The 22,159-nt window shown below is 41.2% G+C and overlaps 1 protein-coding gene and 1 non-coding gene across 2 annotated transcripts in view; one reads left to right on the top strand and one right to left on the bottom strand.

Annotated features, from left to right (window-relative positions):
* xylt1 (xylosyltransferase 1) overlaps positions 1 to 22,159 on the top strand; it is a 133,591-nt gene that overhangs the window by 2,990 nt on the left and 108,442 nt on the right. The gene's annotated exons all lie outside the window — the stretch shown is intronic.
* LOC134294251 (U2 spliceosomal RNA) lies at positions 8,231 to 8,414 on the bottom strand. The gene has a single exon (XR_010001216.1). It is a non-coding gene; the product is annotated as a U2 spliceosomal RNA (small nuclear RNA).

Raw genomic sequence — 22,159 nt, 5'->3', positions numbered from 1 at the left:
ACAACAAATTTGACAGAAAAAAGTAGTTCAATACGCAGTAATGCTATGTAGTAATTACTGTATTTACGAATTTAGCACCAAAATATCATGATGTATTGAAAACATTGACTACAAATATGGCTTGGATAATCCAGAACCTTGGATAAGCGAACCTTGGATAAGTGAGACTCTAATATAAAATATATAATTAATATTATTACAGTAGAGTCTCACTTATCCAAGGTTCGCTTATCCAAGGTTCTGGATTATCCAAGACATTTTTGTAGTCAATATAAGCATTCAAGGACTATATTGTACTATATCATTAGACGGTAATATTTTTAGTAATATTACATTTAATATAAAATATATAATTACAGTAGAGTCTCACTTATCCAACACTCACTTATCCAATGTTCTGGATTATCCAACGCATTTTTGTAGTCAATGTTTTTAATACATGGTGATATTTTGGTGCTAAATTCGTAAATACAGTAACTACTACATAGCATTACTGCGTATTGAACTACTTTTTCTGTCATATTTGTTGTCTAACATGATGTTTTGGTGCTTAATTTGTAAAATCATAACCTAATTTGATGTATAATAGGCTTTTCCTTAATCTCTCCTTATTATCCAACATATTCGCTTATCCAACGTTCTGCTGGCCCGTTTACGTTGGATAAGTGAGACTCTACTGTAATATTATTACAGTAAATGTAATATTACTAATAATATTACCGTATAATGATATAGTACAATATGACGAAAGCTCCACCGAGTTGTGTTTGTAAACAAAGGATGTGAATTTTGGTTTGTTGACAAAGCACGGAGGTTTATTTTGAGAAATGAATCAATTACTTTTGGCTTGTTACTGTTTCGAAACTACCGTTATTCTTTGCTTGTTTCAGTCATCCTCGAAGAGCAATAAGTAAATGTAATATGTGTTGTCGAAGGCTTTTATGGCCAGGATCACTGGGTTGTTGTGTGTTTTCCGGGCTGTCTGGCCATGTTCCAGTAGCATTCTCTCCTGATGTTTCGCCCACATCTATGGCAGGCACCCTTAGAGGTTGTGTGGTCTGTTGGAAACTGAAACATGATTATTTTCCTTTAGCTAAACACATTACATTTAGGTTGCTGAGAGTCTTCCAGGCTGTCTGGCTGTGTTCCAGAAGCACTCTCTCCTGACGTTTCACCCACATCTATGGCAGGCATCCTCAGAGGTTGTGAAGTCTGTGGGAAACTAGGCAAATGGGATCTATATCTATCTGTAGGGAAAAAAAACTGGCCGAGGCAAGTGTGAAGGTTGCCATTGGCCAGCTTGATCAGCAATGAATAGCCTTGCAGCTTCAAAGCCTGGCTGCTTCCAGCCTGGGGAAAATCCTTTGTTGGGAGGTGTTACTTGTATTGAATTCCCTTGTTTTCTGAGTGTTGTTCTTTATTTCCTGTCCTGATTTTATAGATTTATAATACCGTTACCCAGATTTTGTTCATTTTCATGGTTTCCCACGGCACTGGTCAGTTGTTGGATTATTGAATTATGATTTTCGATGCTTTTATATATATATATATATATATATATATATATATATATATATATATATATAATGTCTTAAGTTTGGAATGATATGGATCACTGTTGTTTTTAGGGCTTGGTCCCCATGTAAGCTGCCCCGAGTCCTTTCAGGGTGATGGGGCAGGATATAAGAATAAAGATATTATTATTATTATTATTATTATTATTATTATTATTATTATTATATGACACAGCAAACAAGATGGATATGCTGGATTTCGTATCACAAAATCACAAGTCGAACACTTCCCAAGTGTCTAGGACTGTGTGATGTATTTTCGGATGATGCTGCAGATCCCAGTCGGGTGGCCTTTTGCAGTTGGCAGATCGTAATTTTGTCAGTGTCTATTGTTTCCAAATGCCGGCTGAGATCTTTTGGCACGGCACCCAGTGTGCCCATCACCACCGGGACCACCTGCACTGGTTTCTGCCAGAGTCTTTGAAGTTCAATCTTGAGGTCCTGAGAGCGGCTGAGTTTTTCCTGTTGTTTTTCGTCAATGCGACTGTCACCTGAGATGGCGACATCCATGATCCAAACCTTTTTCTTCTCCACAACTGTGATGTCTGGTGTGTTGTGTTCCAGAACTTTGTCAGGCTGGATTCGGAAGTCCCACAGTATCTTTGCGTGCTCATTTTCCATGACCATTGCAGATTTGTGATCCCACCAGTTCTTTGCTGCTGGGAGGTGGTACTTGAGGCATAAGTTCCAGTGAATCATTTGGGCCACATGGTTGTGCCTCTGTTTGTAGTCTGTCTGTGCGATTTTCTTACAGCAGCTGAGGAGATGATCCATGGTTTCGTCGGTTTCCTTGCACAGTCTGCATTTTGGGTCATCAGCTGATTTTTCGATCTTGGCCTGAATGGCCTTTGTCCTGATGTCTTGCTCCTGGGCTGCAAGGATCAGGCCTTCTGTCTCCTTCTTCAGGGTCCCATTCGTGAGCCAGAGCCAGGTCTTCTATTATTATTATTATTATTATTATTATTATTAATTGCCTTTGTTCTAATGGCTTGCTCCTGGGCTGCAAGGATCAGGCCTTCTGTCTCCTTCTTCAGGGTCCCATTCGTGAGCCAGAGCCAGGTCTTCTATTATTATTATTATTATTATTATTATTATTATTAATTGCCTTTGTTCTAATGGCTTGCTTCTGGGCTGCAAGGATCAGGCCTTCTGTCTCCTTCTTCAGGGTCCCATTCGTGAGCCATTGCCAGGTCTTCTATTAATTATTATTATTATTATTATTATTATTATTAATGGCCTTTGTCCTGATGGCTTGCTCCTGGGCTGCAAGGATCAGGCCTTCTGTCTCCTTCTTCAGGGTCCCATTCGTGAGCCATTGCCAGGTCTTCTATTAATTATTATTATTATTATTATTATTAATGGCCTTTGTCCTGATGGCTTGCTCCTGGGCTGCAAGGATCAGGCCTTCTGTCTCCTTCTTCAGGGTCCCATTCGTGAGCCATTGCCAGGTCTTCTATTAATTATTATTATTATTATTATTATTATTATTAATGGCCTTTGTCCTGATGGCTTGCTCCTGGGCTGCAAGGATCAGGCCTTCTGTCTCCTTCTTCAGGGTCCCATTCGTGAGCCATTGCCAGGTCTTCTATTAATTATTATTATTATTATTATTATTAATGGCCTTTGTCCTGATGGCTTGCTCCTGGGCTGCAAGGATCAGGCCTTCTGTCTCCTTCTTCAGGGTCCCATTCGTGAGCCATTGCCAGGTCTTCTATTAATTATTATTATTATTATTATTATTATTATTAATGGCCTTTGTCCTGATGGCTTGCTCCTGGGCTGCAAGGATCAGGCCTTCTGTCTCCTTCTTCAGGGTCCCATTCGTGAGCCATTGCCAGGTCTTCTATTAATTATTATTATTATTATTATTATTAATGGCCTTTGTCCTGATGTCTTGCTCCTGGGCTGCAAGGATCAGGCCTTCTGTCTCCTTCTTCAGGGTCCCATTCGTGAACCACAGCCAGGTCTTCTCCTTATCTGCTTTTCCTTCAATTTTTGTCAATTTTGTTGTGCCAGCTGTCAGCTCTAATTTGTAGTGCGGTTTTCTTGTACTTGTTATTTTTTTTTGGTCTGCTGTGCTTTGAGGAGTTTCTGATTTTTGACTTCAATCCAAGCAGGTTCTTCACTTTGCTTTCCATATTCTGCCAGGGCATGTTCTTCTTTTTTGACTGCTTGTTTGACTTGTAAGAGTCCTCTGCCCCCTGATCTTCTAGGCAGATTTTATTATTATTATTATTATCATTCTCCTGCAAAGGTGAAGGCTCCCCCACTTTACACTTAACAACACAACCGTTCAATGCTAAGGCTTCCCTCCAAATGGAACTAACTGTAGAGGAGAGTCTACTGAACAAGCCAGGACCTGCCGCAGACCAGGACTGCCACCTGCTGAGGAGTTACGAAGGCGGAGGCATTACTTTTCATTCAACCCTCGTCTGTTCCTGTGACGGGTTTTGCCGGAGACCTTCCACCGGACTGTTTCCTTTCAAAGGCCCGGCACTCAATTCCTGAGGATCCACATAATGAGCAACCCTACGGTACAAATGAAACAGTACTTTGCAAATGAAATGGCGCTGTGACGGGTGAATAATGACAAATGAAATAATGCAATATTGTAATTTTGAAATTACAGTCATTTTACCCGGAGACGCTGAATGCAAACTGCCAAGGGATTTGGGAGAAATAGAGAACAATTCTGTCACCGAGCCGAGGGGCAGGAGTCTGTGGTTCTACATGTAATTACATTTACATGATCCCGCCCACTGCCTCTCCCTTAACCCTTTCCTACCCTTTCCTATGGCACACAGTTCACAGAGGAATTGATCAGCAAGTGAACAAGAGGTTTGGGGAGAATTCAGCATGATTGACAGGAGTTGTACTTGACCGACATCCAGAGAGCACTGTTGACCCAACCAAGGATGGATCTGGACCACACTTGCCACGGATGATGGGACTCGCAGTACTGTGACCCCCACCAAGAAAGGATTGTGAACAAGAGGTTTGGGGAGAATTCTGCATGATTGACAGGAGTTGTACTTGACCGACATCCAGAGAGCACCGTTGACCCAACCAAGGATGGATCTGGACCACACTTGCCACGGATGATGGGACTTGCAGTACTGTGACCCCCACCAAGAAAGGATTGTGAACAAGAGGTTTGGGGAGAATTCAGCATGATTGACAGGAGTTGTACTTGACCGACATCCAGAGAGCACTGTTGACCCAACCAAGGATGGATCTGGACCACACTTGCCACGGATGATGGGACTTGCAGTACTGTGACCCCCACCAAGAAAGGATTGTGAACAAGAGGTTTGGGGAGAATTCAACATGATTGACAGGAGTTGTACTTGACCGACATCCAGAGAGCACTGTTGACCCAACCAAGGATGGATCTGGACCACACTTGCCACGGATGATGGGACTTGCAGTACTGTGACCCCCACCAAGAAAGGATTGTGAACAAGAGGTTTGGGGAGAATTCAGCATGATTGACAGGAGTTGTACTTGACCGACATCCAGAGAGCACTGTTGACCCAACCAAGGATGGATCTGGACCACACTTGCCACGGATGATGGGACTTGCAGTACTGTGACCCCCACCAAGAAAGGATTGTGAACAAGAGGTTTGGGGAGAATTCAACATGATTGACAGGAGTTGTACTTGACCGACATCCAGAGAGCACCGTTGACCCAACCAAGGATGGATCTGGACCACACTTGCCACGGATGATGGGACTTACAGTACTGTGACCCCCACCAAGAAATGACTGGGACCAAACTTGGCACAGAGAAGTCCATGACCAACTGAACATACTGCATGGTTTAGTGGGAATGGACCTTCACTTTGGGAGTTATAGTTCACCTACATCCAGTGAAAATGTGACCCCGACTGACAACGGACTTGGTACAGAGAAGCCTCATGACCAACTGAGGATACTGCAGGGATTGCTGGGAATTGCCCTTGATTTTGGGAGTTGTAGTTCACTTGCATATCCAGAAAGCACTGAAGCCAGCTGACGTCAGATCTGGACCAAACTTGGCGCCCAGACCCAACATGGCCAACTGTGCATACAGGCCTAGTTTGCGGGTGATTGGCCTCGGATCTGGGAGTTTTAGTTCACCCTTTTCCATAGAGCCCTGTGTCAGAGCGCGCGGTTTGGATAAACACACATGCAGCGGAAGTTCAACGAAGAATCACTGGCACCGATAATGAGGCTCTCTGGCTCTCTGCCTCTCTGCACTCTGTCTGTATATATCGTCTTGAGAGTTTTCCATTTGTTAGTAAACTTTTGTAGATAGCCAAACAGGCTTCAGCCTCGTTATTGGTGCCAGTGATTCTTCGTTGATCTTCACCCTGAACCCAAGCAACGACAGATCTGGATTAAATTTGGTACACAGACCAAACATGGCCAACAGCGAATACTGGCAGAGTTTGAGGGTGATTGGGAGTTGTAGTTCACCTGCATCCAGAAAGCACTGAACCCAGCTGATGTCAGATCTGGGCCAAAATTGGCACACAGACCCAACATGGCCAGCTGTGGATACAGGCCTGGTTTGAGGGTGATTGACCTCGGATCTGGGAGTTGTAGTTCACCCTTATGCAGACAGCACTGAATTCAGCCAATGATGGATCTGGACCAAACTTCAGTGATATTACCTAACATCCCAAAACAAACAATGCCTTCTTGTAATAACATGGGCACTGCTGCGTCCCTAAGCTAGAATATTCTTGTTATTATTTTCCTGTATTTATTTTATTATGACACAGCAAACAAGATAGATATGCTGGATTTCGTATCACAAAATCACAAGTCAAACACTTCCCAAGTGTCTAGGACTGTGTGATGTATTTTCGGATGATGCGCGCAGATCCCAGTCGGGTGGCCTTTTGCAGTTGGCAGATTGTGATTTTGTCAATGTCTATTGGTTCCAAATGCCGGATGAGATCTTTTGGTACGGCACCCAATGTGCCCATCACCACCGGGACCACCTGCACTGGTTTCTGCCAGAGTCTTTGAAGTTCAATCTTGAGGTCCTGAGAGCGGCTGAGTTTTTCCTGTTGTTTTTCATCTATGCGACTGTCACCTGGGATGGCAACATCAATGATCCAAACCTTTTTCTTTTCCACAACTGTGATGTCTGGTGTGTTGTGTTCCAGAACTTTGTCAGTCCGGATTCGGAAGTCCCACAGTATCTTTGCGTGCTCATTTTCCAATACTTTTGCAGGTTTGTGATCCCACCAGTTCTTTACTCCTGGGAGGTGGAACTTGAGACATAAGTTCCAATGAATCCTTTGGGCCACATAGTTGTGCCTCTGTTTGTAGTCTGTCTGTGCGATTTTCTTACAGCAGCTGAGGATATGATCAATTGTTATTATTATTATTATTATTAATAATATTATTATATTATAATAATAACTTTATTTTGTACCCTCCCTCCATCTCCCTGAAGGGACTCGGGGAGGCTTAGATATGGCACAAGGTGCCTAAAACAATGCATAAAATAAACACAGAGTACAACACAAAATAAAACCACTAGTATATAACCACTGGTATTGAACTCTGTGTCTCCATAACTGGCCCGTAAACTGAGTATTGATACTAGTTTTATTTTTCATTGTTGGATCGTGTGTTGTGTATTTATGTTTGTTACTTGTATTATTTTTAAATGGTTGATTGGGGACTCACAGGTTGAGAACCACTGGTATAGGTTCTGTCGGAACAGATACTATGTGTGTGTGTGTATATATGTTTGGCCGTTAATGCAATCCAGTGCACATTTTTTATCCGCATTTTAGGTCCTGTGTAAAAGCGCCCTTAAACTCTGTTCTACCGTCTCTGTTTCTACCGTAACAGACACAACAGAAGACTGGATTTTGCCCTTAATGAGATTATTGCCGGTTGGTACTGACACGATATGAGTGGCTCTAATAATAATGCCGAAGGGGCAATGGAAGCATTCGGCAAAGTTGGGGGCGGGGGAAGAGAGACGGGAAAGACGGCATTTTTCGGTGTCAAGGGACGGGGTAATCGTGTTACAAGGCCCTCCCTTAACCAGGCTCTGCTTAATAAAACAAACAAATCCTTGTTGGCCTTGGAGCTAATTTATGCATTATTTAATACAGTGTTAAAAGGCAGAAGCCTGAATGGATAGCCTCTTGTGTCATATATCTCTTTCAGTCACTCCGATACTTTTTATTCGACTTTTTTATAGCCCACCGCAGACTGGAGTTGGAGTATGATTATGTCCTTATTTAGTTCATATGGAAACATCTCTGCTGGGTCGGGAAGTTTTGAGTATTTCACTTTTCAAGTTATGAAATACTTTAAGATCTCGAGGTTATCTGTACTATAGAAACCTGAAAGCAGATTTCAAACGGTTTAATGCTGGCTAATAATAATAATAATAATAATAATAATAATAATAATAATAATAATAATAATAATAGGCAAAATTACGATCTGCCAACTGCAAAAGGCCACCCTGCTGGGATCTGCGCACATCATCCGAAAATACATCACACAGTCCTAGACACTTGGGAAGTGTTCGACTTGTGATTTTGTGACATGAAATCCAGCAGATCTATCTTGTTTGCTGTGTCATAATAATAATGATAATGATAATAATAATGATGATGATTATGTAAAGTAAAGTGAAGAACCTGCTTTGGTTGAAGTCAAAAATCAGAAACTCCTCAAAGCACAGCAGACAAAAAACCAGTACAAGAAAACCGCACTACAAACTAGCGCTGACAGCTGGCACAACAAAACATTGCATGGAAAGTTTCTTGACAAGATTGCGATACTACACTTGATCTTAGCCAAAAGGCCGAGAAGATTGAAGGAAAAGCTGAATAGGAGAAGACCTGGCTCTGACTCACGAATGGGACCCTAAAGAAGGAGACAGAAGGCCTGATCCTTGCAGCCCAGGAGCAAGACATCAGGACAAAGGCCATTAAGGCCAAGATCGAAAAATCAGCTGATGACCCAAAATGCAGACTGTGCAAGGAAACCGACGAAACCATTGATCATCTCCTCAGCTGCTGTAAGAAAATCGCACAGACAGACTACAAACAGAGGCACAACTCTGTGGCCCAAATGATTCATTGGAACTTATGCCTCAAGTACCACCTTCCAGCAGCAAAGAACTGGTGGGATCACAAACCTGCAAAAGTATTGGAAAATGAGCACGCAAAGATACATTGGCTACAAAAATGTGCTGGATAATCCAGAAGGTTGGATAAGCGAGTCTTGGATAAGTGAGACTCTACTGTATCCCCCTTTTAGTGCACATCCACCTGTTTTATAGGAGGAAAACTTAGATGATGTTTGCCAAGTTAAATTACACCTCCTCAGCCTTCCCGGCTATCTCTCCTCTGCTTGTTGCTCCAAATACTTGTTACCCAACTCGCCCTTTTATTGAACTTTTTTGTGCTGAAATGCCTTTCAGTTACTGTTATAATAACAGGTCCTAAAACCATATTGCTTTGTGTTTCAAGTAGCTGCCTCCTGGTAGCAGCAGAGCTCTTGTGTAAATGAAGTAAACAAAGCTGTTAGCATGGACACCCGGAGAATAATAATAATAATACCTTGCGGTCCTGCAGTGCTTCAAAATTGCTTACACCTTGGCATTTTGCCTCAGCTGAGCTTCGTGGCACGGCTGCAGGTAGATAGACAGCCAAAATTTCAGTACGTTTGACACTAAGGAATCTCTCCTCCTCCTTCTCGTAACCTTGGCGGAGTGAAGATTCCAGGATGTCTATAGGACTTAAAGTCACAGATTCAGATGAAAAAAATACATATAATATCTAAATTCTTGTCAGGTTAAGCCTTAAAACATTTAGGTTTGTATCTTTAACTTATAATTTTATAACTTATATTTTTTAACGGTCTCTTCAAAATTATATTGCTCTTTACAGCTCTCTTTTTTAACTGTCTATTTCCAAGAAAACCCAAGCCTCAACTGACTTCTAACTTCTAACATGGGCTTCGGCACTCAAACAGACTCAAGCCTCAACTGACTTCTAGCTCCTAAGACTGGCTTCTGTATATTGGTCTGTACAGCTCTCTTTTATAACCGTCTATTTCCAAGAAAACTCAAGCCTCAACTTGACTTCTAACTTCTAACACTGGCTTCTGCACTCAAACAGACTCAAGCCTCAACTGACTTCTAGCTCTGAACACTGGCTTCTGCACTCAAACAGACTCAAGCCTCAACTGACTTCTAGCTCCGAACACTGGCTTCTGCACTCAAACAGACTCAAGCCTCAACTGACTTCTAGCTCCGAACACTGGCTTCTGCACTCAAACAGACTCAAGCCTCAACTGACTTCTAGCTCCTAAGACTGGCTTCTGTATATTGGTCTGTACAGCTCTCTTTTATAACCGTCTATTTCCAAGAAAACTCAAGCCTCAACTTGACTTCTAACTTCTAACACTGGCTTCTGCACTCAAACAGACTCAAACCTCAACTGACTTCTAGCTCCTAACACTGGCTTCTGTATTCAAACAGGCTCAAGCCTCAATTGGTTTCTGGCTCCCAACACTGGCTTCTGTATTCAAACAGGCTCAAGCCTCAACTGGTATCTGGCTTCTAATACTGGCTTCTGCACTCAAACAGACTCAAGCCTCAACTGACTTCTAATTGTCATCCTTCTAAAACTGAACATTCTTTTAAAAAATTATTGAAAGTATTTCAGTTTTAGTATACAGTAAAATTGGATGGGAAAGATATCCCTTATCTATTCCCAATCTTTATTATATCTTTCCCGACCCCAGGAATCTTAAGGGCAAGCTGGCTGTCAAGTGACATGGGTCCCGTCCCGTTTTGACACCCACAAGCCACGTGTGTGGAGCCATCCGCCACCAACGGCATAGCTTTGGAGGCTTTTGAAGTGCCGGAATAATTCCGTAATGAGTATTCATCATCACCCGTCAGATAACATCCTGTCGATCCAATTCCATTTGATCTATTTCTGGAGCATACAGCGTTGGGGAGAAAAACGAGAGAGAACGTTAGAATTTCGTGGCAAAGTGCAGAATTCGCCCAAAGACTGGGTTCGAGGGACACGTCCTTTCCCGTCCCCTTTCACCCAGATATCACACGAGTATTATTCCGTGGGCTGTCCTCTCTGGGATGAAACGGCTCAAATCCTTTCAGTTAAGCTTCAGAAGCTCTCTCTGCATTTCATATTTTGGGAGCAGCTGGGCCTTCTTCTGCCGGTTGTATTTGTTCTGGAGGTGAAATGGGTCAGCTTTCGCTTAATGATGTCTGGTACAAACGCTTTTGCAAAAAAACTCGTCAGAGTTCAACTTGACACCAGTTTTGAGTCCTACATTCAGGTTATTTTGGGTACCTTTCATCGTTCCCTTGTGTGATCTCAAGCAGAACATATGATTTCCCTTGGTGATCCTTGTCACCATCTTGTGAGGTGGGTCAAGTGGAGGGCTCAGGTCACCCGGTGGGTTTCTTGGCTGAGGGAGAACTGGACCTCCCAAGCCGCAGCCCGCTTCATGATCTACAGTGCCTCTTCCATCCCCATTAGCAGAGCCGGCCCTAGGTAATTTTCAAGCGTAAGCGAACAGAATTTTAGCACCCGCCCCAAACTAATCACTGAAAAATAAAAGCATTGGATAAGCAAAAATGTTGGATAATAATAAGGAGGGATTAAGGAAAAGCCTATTAAACATCAAATTACGTTATGATTTTACAAATTAAGCACCAAAACATCATGTTTTACAACAAATCAACAGGAAAATTTATTTATTTATTTATTTACAGCAGGGGTCCCCAAACTAAGGCCCGAGGGCCGAATGCGGCCCTCCAAGGCCATTGACCTGGCCCCCGCCCTCAGTTTTAGACTTAGGCTCGCCCAAAGTCTGAAATGAATTGAAGGCACAACAACAACAATCCTACGTGATTATCTCATTGGCCAGAAGCAGGCCCACACTTCCCACTGCAATCCTGATAAGTTTACAGTATGTTGATTAAAATTATTTTTATTTTTAAATATTGTATTGTTTTATCATTTACCAATATTGTAAATGAAATATTGTAAATGAATGATATGGTAATAATATAATATATTATGTATACATATAATAATATTGTATAATATAATAATATTAATTATATATTATATATTAAATGTAATATTACTAATAATATTATGGTATAGTGGTATAGTGCAATATAGTAATATATAATGCTAATATTGTGCTATGCTAATAATATAATATATTGTATGTACATACAATTTGTAAGCCTCTCTGAGTCCCCTTCGGGATGAGAGAGGGTGGGGTAGAAATGTAATAAATAAATAATTGTTGCTGGGGGGGGGGATTTGCACTACAAATAAGACATGTGCAGTGAGCATAGGAATTTGCTCGTTTTTTTTTTTCAAATGATAATTCGGCCCCTCAACAATCTGAGGGACCATGAACTGGCCCTCCACTTAAAAAGTTTGAGGACCCCTGATTTACAGTATTTATATTCCGCCCTTCTTTCTCACCCCGAAGGGGACTCAGGGCGGATCACATTACACATATAAGGCAAACATTCAATGCCTTAACATAGAACAAAGACAGAGACAAACGCAGGTTCCGAGCTGGCCTCGAACTCATGACCTCTTGGTCAGAGTGATTTGTTGCAGCCGGCTGCTCACCAGCCTGCGCCACAGCCCGGGCCTGAAAAGCAGCTCAATACATGGTAATGTTATGTAGGAATTACTATACAGTGTTCCCTCACTACTTCGCGGTTCACTTTTCCCGGATTCACAGTTTTGCGGTTTTTCAATAAACTCTAAAAGACTATTATTAATCAGAAAAATTACAATTTACAGCCTCAGGAAGGGAGGAAGGAGAAGCCGAAGGGAGTGAAAAGGAACCCAAGTGGCAACGGGAAGAGAAGGAGGCGATTTATCAACACACGACTGGTTAATAAAGACTTAAAAATAGTGTATAATTACTAAAATAATTTATAAATATTAAAATAAATATAGTGTCCCTACTTTGCGGATTTGGAAGCAGGAGATGTGCTTCCAAAGATCAATGTTGATACGTCTGAAATCACTTTCTGTTTCTCTTGTATTTAGCCATGTTTACAAGCCAGAAAGGCATTTCTCTGCCCTTGAGTTCCCATGCGTTTGCCAGCTATTCTTGCCTGAAATTCCCTTGTCTTCTGAGTGTTGTTCTTTATTTTCTGTCCTGCTTTTAGAGTTTTTTTAAAAAAATACTGGGAGCCAGATTTTGTTCATTTCCAATGCTGTATGTGTGTCTCGTGTCAAATCATGGTGTGAGGTTGTGGGAGAGGACTTTCTCATCCCAATGATCAACATTGATTTATTGGGTTGCTGTGACTTTTCCGGGCTGTCTGGCCATGTTGCAGCAGCATTCTCTCCTGACGTTTCATCCTCGGAGGTTGTGAGGTCTGTTGGAAATTTAGCAAGTGGGAGAAAGAATTCTTGTCTGTTGGAGCCAAGTGTGAATGTTGCAATTGGCTACCTTGATTAGCATTGAATGGCCTTGTAGCTTCAAAGCCTGGTTTCCTCCTGCCTGGAGAGGGGGGGCTTTATATATCTGTGGAATGGTGTCCAGGGTGGGAGAAAGAACTCTTGTCTGTTGGAGGCAAGTGTGAATGTTGCAATTGGCCACCTTGATTAGCATTGAATGGCTTTGCAGCTTCAGAATATCTGAAAAATATGCACCACGATAAAGGTTCAAAGCATAGAACACAATATGTATATTAGAGCATCACATACATAATAATGTTAACAATAATAATACAAATAATAATACAACTCATGACCAAATTCTGTCAGCTGTAGTGGCACACAGTTGTAACTTACAGAGTATAAAGATTTATAAATTGCAATCATCCAGATTTAAATGCTACACAGAGCAGTTTTCAGTATAGAACGTATATCAGACATATATCAAGACTCCAACTAAAATTTGTTAGCGACACAGTATGTGTACATTCAGTCTCTCCAAAATGGTATGTAATATGCTGTGAAACTAAATATATCAGTATACAAATCAATTGGCTCAAACCTGGCTTGGAGTCAAAATAAATCAAAGTCTCTGTAGTCTTGAAGCAGTTCTATAGGACTCCTCGGGTTGTAAATGCTGTCAATTAGCCGTAGCTTCAGTTTGTTGACAATAAATTCAGTTTTTCTGAGATACGCTTCCAAATAGGGGAAAAGATGTTGCAGTCCTTTACAGTTCCCAGCCAGGATAACATCAAATAGATGTTATTTTAGAGTGGCTGGCTGTGAGCCGAAGTAAGCCGTTTACATAAGCCGTTTACTACTGGTTCCCAGGTTTACTCCAGTTTTAGTTAACCATCTGGTAAGCGGCAATGTTTTGAATATCTGTATTGTTGGCTCAGCTTCAAGTTTTCTTAAAAACATATTTTAGAGTGGCTGGCTGTGAGCCGAAGTAAGCCGTTTACACAAGCCGTTTACTACTGGTTCCCAGGTTTACTCCAGTTTCAGTTAACCCTTCATCTGGTAAGCGGCAATGTTTTGAATATCTGCATTGTTGGCTCAGCTTCAAGTTTTCTTAAAAAGATGTTATTTTAGAGTGGCTGGCTGTGAGTCTGAAGTAAGCCATTTACATAAGCCGTTTACTACTGGTTCCCAGGTTTACTCCAGTTTCAGTTAACCCTTCATCTGGTAAACGGCAATGTTTTGAATATCTGCATTGTTGGCTCAGCTTCAAGTTTTCTTAAAAAGATGTTATTTTAGAGTGGCTGGCTGTGAGTCGAAGTAAGCCGTTTACATAAGCCGTTTACTACTGGTTCCCAGGTTTACTCCAGTTTTAGTTAACCATCTGGTAAGCGACAATGTTTTGAATATCTTTATTGTTGGGTCAGCTTCAAGTTTTCTTAAAAAGATAAAAGGAAAATGGTCTAATATAGTGCTCTTTATAAGATATCACATATGATTTATATAGACCTGGTGAAAATAGACAGATCAACAAATGCTATATTGCAGCTTCATAGCCTGGCTGCTTCCTGCCTGGGGGAATCCCCACTTTCCAGGTTTCAAGGCAGCCAGGCCATTTCCCTGAATGGTCGACTTCCTCCCCAAGCCTTCTTCTCCTCCTCCTCCTTCTCTTTGGTCTTCTCCTCCGAACTTCAGCCTGCGTCTTGTGGCAACTCAGCAGTCTCGGTTCCCATTGAGCTCTTTCGGGAGATCCCCATCCCCACCCTTAGATTTTTTTTTTTGCCCACTTCTGCAAACGTCGGGCTTTCCGGCAAGGGTGTGGACACTTCCCTCATCTGTGTCAGTGGTGTCATTTTGAATAATACACAAAGAGAATTTGTCCGGAAATGAACAAGTTTTCATGAACAAGTATCTATGTTTTTTTGAGATTGTCTAGATGGTCTTTGAGGGTCCCTTTCCTTATCTATGGTCTTCTGATGGCCTGATGAGATCATCCAGATGGCCTTTGAGGGTCTCTTTTCTTACCTATGGTCTTATGAGATCGTCTAGATCAGGGGTCCCCAAACTTTTTAAGCAGAGGGCCGGTCCACAATCCTTCAGACTGTTGAGGGGCTGAATTATCATTTGAAAAAAAAAATACAAACAAATTCCTATGCACACAGCATATGTCTTATTTGTAGTGCAAAACAACAACAACAATGAAAGAACAATACAATATTTAAAAATGAAAACAATTTTAACCAACATAAACCTATCAGGATTTCAATGGAAAGTGTGGGCCTGCTACTGGCCAATGAGATAGTCAAGTTAATTAGGATTGTTGTTGTTGTTGTTGTTGTTGTTGTTGTGTGCCTTCAAGTCATGTCAGACTTTGGCCGAGCCTAAGTCTAAAATTAATTATTTATTTACTGCATTTATTTACTGCATTTATATCCCGCCCTTCTCACCCCGAAGGGGACTCAGAGCAGCTGTAGGTACATACAATATATTATATTATTAGCATAACACAATATTGGCATTATATATTACTATATTGAACTATACCACTATACTGTAATATAATATGTAATATATACCATATAATTAATATTATTATATGGTATTATTATTAGTATTATATTGTATAAAATGATAATATTATTATCAATATCATATGTATATACAATATACTATATTATTAAAACTGATATAAAAATATTATATTATAAATGAGGGTGGGGGCCAGGTAAATGACCTTGGAGGGCCGCATCCGGCCCCCGGGCCTTAGTTTGGGGACCCCTGGTCTAGATGGTCTTTGGAGGTCTCTTTCGTTACCTATTTTTTTGAGATTGTCTAGATGGTCTTTGAGGGTCCCTTTCCTTATCTATGGTCATATGACATCATCTAGATGGTCTTTGGAGGTCTCTTTCCTTACCTATGGCCTTATGAGATCGTCTAGATGGCCTTTGGAGACCCATTTCCTTTGCTATGTTTTTTTTGAGATTGTCTAGATGGCCTTTGAGGGTCCCTTTCCTTATCTATGGTCTTCTGATGGCTTTATGAGATCATCTAGATCAGGGGTCCCCAAAACTAAGGCCCGGGGGCCGGATGCGGCCCTCTGAGGTCATTTACCTGGCCCCCGCCCTCAGTTTTATAATATAATATATTGATAATAATATTATAATGTAATACAATATAACACTAATAATAATACCATATGATAATATTAATTATATATTCTATATTACATATAATATTATTAATAATATTACAGTATAGTTCAATATAGTAATATATAATGCTAATATAGTGCTATGGTAATAATATAATATATTGTATGTACATATAATTTGTAAGCCACTCTGAGTCCCCTTTGGGGTGAGAAGGGTATGATACAAATGTAGTAAATAAATGTAGTAAATAAATAATAAATAAATAAATACATTTTAGACTTAGGCTCGCCCAAAGTCTGAAATGACTTGAAGGCACACAACAACAACAACAACAACAACAACACTAATTAACTTGACTATCTCATTGGCCAGAAGCAGGCCCACACTTCCCATTGAAATACTGATAAATGTATGTTGGTTAAAATTGTTTTTATTTTTAAATATTGTATTGTTCTTTCATTGCTCTTGTTCTTCTTGTTGTTGTTTTTGCACTACAAATAAGACATATGCAGTGTGCATCGGAATTTGTTTGTATTTTTTCAAATGATAATCCGGCCCTTCAACAATCTGAAGGATTGTGGACTGGCCCTTGGCTTAAAAAGTTTGAGGACGCCTGATCTAGATGGTCTTTGGAGGTCTCTTTGCTTACCTATGGCCTTATGCGATCGTCTAGATGGCCTTTGGAGGTCTCTTTTGTTACCTATTTTTTTGAGATTGTCTAGATGGTCTTTGAGGTCCCTTTCCTTACCTATGGCCTTCTGGTGGCCTGATGAGCTCATCTTCGGCAGAAAAAATGGAAATCAAAGATACAGAATGGGGGACGCCTGGCTTGACAGCAGTGTGTGCGAAAAAGACCTTGGAGTCCTCGTGGAGAGGAAGATGAACATGAGCCAGGAATGTGATGCGGCAGCAAAAAAAGCCAACGGGATTCTGGCCTCATCAATAGGGGAATAGCGTCTAGATCCAGGGAAGTCCTGCTCCCCCTTAATCTATTCTGCCTTGGTCAGACCACGTTACCTGGAATCACACGGAGTCCAATTCTGGGCACCACAGTTGAAGGGAGATGTTGACAAGCTGGAAAGCATCCAGAGGAGGGCGACTAAAATGATGAAGGGTCTGGAGAACAAGCCCTATGAGGAGCGGCTTAAAGAGCTGGGCATGTTTAGCCTGCAGAAGAGAAGGCTGAGAGGAGACATGATGAGGGCCATGTACAAATACGTGAAGGGAAGTCCTAGGGAGGAGGGAGGGAGCTTGTTTTCTGCTGCCCTGCAGACTAGGACGCAAGGGAACAAGGGCTTCAAACTACAGGGAAGGAAGGAGATTCCACCTGAACATCAGGAAGAACTTCCTCACTGTGAGAAGGGCTGTTCGACAGTGGAACTCTCTCCCCGGGGCCGTGGTGGAGGCTCCTTCCTTGGAGGCTTTTAAGCAGAGGCTGGATGGCCATCTGTCGGGGGTGCTTTGAATGCAATTTCCTGCTTCTTAGCAGGGGGTTGGACTAGATGGCCCATGTGGTCTCTTCCAACTCTACTATTCTATGATCTAGATGGCTTTTGAGGGTCGCTTTTCTTACCGATGGTCTTATGAGACCATCTAGATGGTTTTTGAGGGTCCCTTTCCTTATCTGTGGTCTTCTGGTGGCCTGATGAGATCATCTAGATGGCCTTTGGGGGACCCTTTTCTTATCTATGGTCTTATGACATCATCTAAATGGTTTTTGAGGGTCCCTTTCCTTATCTGTGTTCTTCTGGTGGCCTGATGAGATCATCTAGATGGCCTTTGAGGAACGCTTTCCTTACTGATGGCCTTATGAAACCAACTAGATGGTCTTTGGAGGTCCCTTTCCTTATCTATGGTCTTCTGGTGGCCTGATGAGATCATCTAGATGGTCTTTGGAGGTCCCTTTGCTTATCTATGGTCTTCTGGTGGCCTGATGAGATCATCTAGATGGTCTTTGGAGGTCCCTTTCCTTATCTATGGTCTTCTGGTGGCCTGATGAGATCATCTAGATGGTCTTTGGAGGTCCCTTTCCTTATCTATGGTCTTCTGGTGGCCTGATGAGATCATCTAGATGGCCTTTGGAGGTCCCTTTGCTTATCTATGGTCTTAGGAGATTGTCTACGTTATACCGTAATAGTTTTCTGCCCCTTGGTTTGGCGCCTGTATGAATGTGTCATCTTGGGCACTTTGATGTAACGTTGAGTTGAGAAGAAACCCGCTCTGTCTGCCTTGGGCCTCTCCTGGAGGTCCCATGGCTGCTTCATTAATGGGCTTCTTTCATAAGAAGTGTAAAACCTGGACCTCCGTCAAGTTTGGAAAGGCACGTTGCAAGCGGGACTGTGGTTTGGGCGCCCAATGCCGTGGGTTTTCCTCTCTGAGGAGGGTCAACTCTTCCAGAGCCGTCTGCTTCCAACAAGGGCCTCATTGTGAGCCATGGAGACACCTTCCTCGGCCTCAAAGTCTTCTGCCACTGAGCCAGACGGCTGCTTGAGGTTCTTTCACATTTCCTCTGAAGCAACTGGTTAATGTCGTATGTGCCCAAATGTGGAAGGAAGTGATTTGTAGTTGACTGCTTACAAGCCGTTTCCTTCTGAAGAAATTTGTTTTGATGACATGGCTATTTTATACGGAAAAAGCAGCAGCAAGCTGGCTCCATATAGTTCTCAGGAAGGAGGAAGCGTCAATCAAATTGAGCAGACCCCAAATTATTATAATTATTGTATTATGACACAGCAAACAAGATAGATCTGCTGGATTTTGTATCACAAAATCCCAAGTCGAACACTTCCCAAGTGTCTAGGACTGTGTGATGTATTATTATTATTATTATTATTATTATTATTATTATTATTATTATTATTATTATTACTATTACTATAACACAGCAAACAAGATAGACATGCTGGATTTTGTATCACAAAAATTATTACTATTATTATTATTATTACTACTATTATTATGACACAGCAAACAAGATAGATATGCTGGATTTCATATCAAAAAATCACAAGTTGAAAATTTCCCAAGTGTCTAGGACTGTGTGATGTATTATTATTATTATTATTATTATTATTATTATTATTATTATTATTATTATATTATTATTATGACACTGTAAACAAGATAGATATGCTGGGTTTCGTATCACAAAATCACAAGTCGAACACTTCCCAAGTGTCTAGGACTGTGTGATGTATTATTATTATTATTATTATTATTATTATTATTATTATTATTATTATCTTATTATTACACAGCAAACAAGATAGATATGCTGGATTTCGTATCACAAAATCACAAGTCGAGCCCTTCCCAAGTGTCTAGGACTGTGTGATGTATTTTCGGATGATGCGTGCAGATCCCAGTCGGGTGGCCTTTTGCAGTTGGCAGGTTGTAATTTTGTCAATGTCTATTGTTTCCAAATGCCGGCTGAGATCTTTTGGCACGGCACCCAATGTGCCCATCACCACCGGGACCACCTGCACTGGTTTCTGCCAGAGTCTTTGAAGTTCAATCTTGAGGTCCTGATAGCGGCTGAGTTTTTCCTGTTGTTTTTCATCAATGCGACTGTCACCTGGGATGGCAACATCAATGATCCAAACCTTGTTCTTTTCCACAACTGTGATGTCTGGTGTGTTGTGTTCCAGAACTTTGTCAGTCTGGATTCGGAAGTCCCACAGTATCTTTGCGTGCTCATTTTCCAATACTTTTGCAGGTTTGTGATCCCACCAGTTCTTTGCTGCTGGCAGGTGGTACTTGAGGCATAAGTTCCAATGAATCATTTGGGCCACATAGTTGTGCCTCTGTTTGTAGTCTGTCTGTGCGATTATCTTACAGCAGCTGAGGATATGATCCATGGTTTCGTCGGTTTCCTTGCACAGTCTGCATTTTGGGTCCTCAGCTGATTTTTCGATCTTGGCCTGAATTGCCTTTGTCCTGATGTCTTGCTCCTGGGCTGCAAGGATCAGGCCTTCTGTCTCCTTCTTCAGGTCCCATTCGTGAGCCAGAGCCAGGTCTTCTATTATTATTATTATTATTATTATTATTATTATTATTATTATTATTATTATTATTAATTGCCTTTGTCCTGATGTCTTGCTCCTGGGCTGCAAGGATCAGGCCTTCTGTCTCCTTCTTCAGGGTCCCATTCGTGAGCCAGAGCCAGGTCTTCTATTATTATTATTATTATTATTATTATTATTATTATTATTATTAATGGCCTTTGTCCTGATGTCTTGCTCCTGGGCTGCAAGGATCAGGCCTTCTGTCTCCTTCTTCAGGGTCCCATTCGTGAGCCAGAGCCAGGTCTTCTATTATTATTATTATTATTATTATTATTATTATTATTATTATTAATTGCCTTTGTCCTGATGTCTTGCTCCTGGGCTGCAAGGATCAGGCCTTCTGTCTCCTTCTTCAGGGTCCCATTCGTGAGCCAGAGCCAGGTCTTCTCCTTATCAGCTTTTCCTTCAATTTTGTCAAGGAACTTTCCATGCAGTGTTTTGTTGTGCCAGCTGTCAGCTCTAGTTTGTAGTGCGGTTTTCTTGTACTGGTTTTTTGTCTGCTGTGCTTTGAGGAGTTTCTGATTTTTGACTTCAATCAAAGCAGGTTCTTCACTTTGCTTTACATATTACAGTTAGATGATGGTCCCCAATTCTACACACACTGCCAGTCCAGTTTCATACTTGTTTGACATGACTGCCCCTTCCAGCATTGATTTTCACCAGCAGCCTACATCTCTTCTTCACCCACTTCCACTGCTTGTTGCCTTCCATAAAGTATTAAACTCTTTAAAAAAAAAAAAACATGTGGCTTGAAAAACGCATTTAAAATGTTGTTAAAGTGCGTGCCATGCTAATGGGCTTAAAAATAATTCCCCCCTGAGGAAGGATTGGGCAGCGTTGATTAAAATGCCGTGCTCTGGCTGCAAGAATGATATTTTATACTCTCAAGCAGCTTGGCAGAAAGGAAAGCTGAATTGACATATCTATAAACAACGTATTACTTCAGTGGCAGGATAATGGGTTCGGAAAACGGTCTAACTTCTGGTCTTTTGGGGTTTTTAAAAGGCGGTGCTTTGCATAAGGCGATTTGGTGCATACAACAATGGCCAGTGAAGTGGGATTTTTTGAGAAAATGTTATTTAGGAAAACGCTTTCTCACTATAACGTATGTTTAGTAGGCATGTCCGATCGATGAAAAAAATGTTTCAATTCTCATTTCTAAAGTAGGGGGCGCTGGCGCTTCGATATAGACAGTATTTCCGATTTTTTCACCCAAAAATTTCGGATATTTCCGAAAATTTGTAATGATTCTAAATGCTTCTAAAATGGCGTGCACACATGCACAATCGCCAAAAAAAAAAAAAGGAACCGGGGGGACTTTTACAGGGCTCTCCCGTCCTTATTTCTTGAGCTATCCTCATCAACCCTAGCCCCCACCTTTGCATCCATCGTGGAAGGTTCTGATTGGCCGGGGAGTGGCAGCCAGTTTGGCTGTGCTAAGCTCCCATTCTAGGTAGCTTGCAGAAACAAAATATTTTTTTTAAAATGTTTAAAAAAATATTACAAAAAATGGGGGGGGGGGGGGGATTAATGAAACATTAAGAGACAATTAGAGAATGGTCCAACAATGGTTCGAATTACATTGCTGGTTGCGTTGTGAGACAATGTCTCGGAATGCGTATCAAAAAGCGAGAACAATCCGAAATAATTCCGATATACGATTCAAAACGATTTTTTGGACATGTCTAATGTTTAGTCAAAATTTTATGCTGAGTGCTGCCAGGAAAATCCAGTTGCAACAACAACGTGAATGTACAGTAGAGTCTGGGTTATCCAACTTCCAGTTATCCGACACTCTGTATTATCTGAATATTATTCTATTATTATTGTAGGATATTATCATATTATTACTATTATATTATTTTTATATTATTCATTATTCATGACTACATTGAAACTACAATAGAGAGAAATCAGCGTGGA

The sequence above is a fragment of the Anolis carolinensis genome, unplaced genomic scaffold (genome assembly GCF_035594765.1).
Source record: "Anolis carolinensis isolate JA03-04 unplaced genomic scaffold, rAnoCar3.1.pri scaffold_13, whole genome shotgun sequence".
Classification (NCBI taxonomy): Eukaryota; Metazoa; Chordata; class Lepidosauria; order Squamata; family Dactyloidae; genus Anolis; species Anolis carolinensis.
This window is presented reverse-complemented; position numbering and strand designations above follow the sequence as displayed.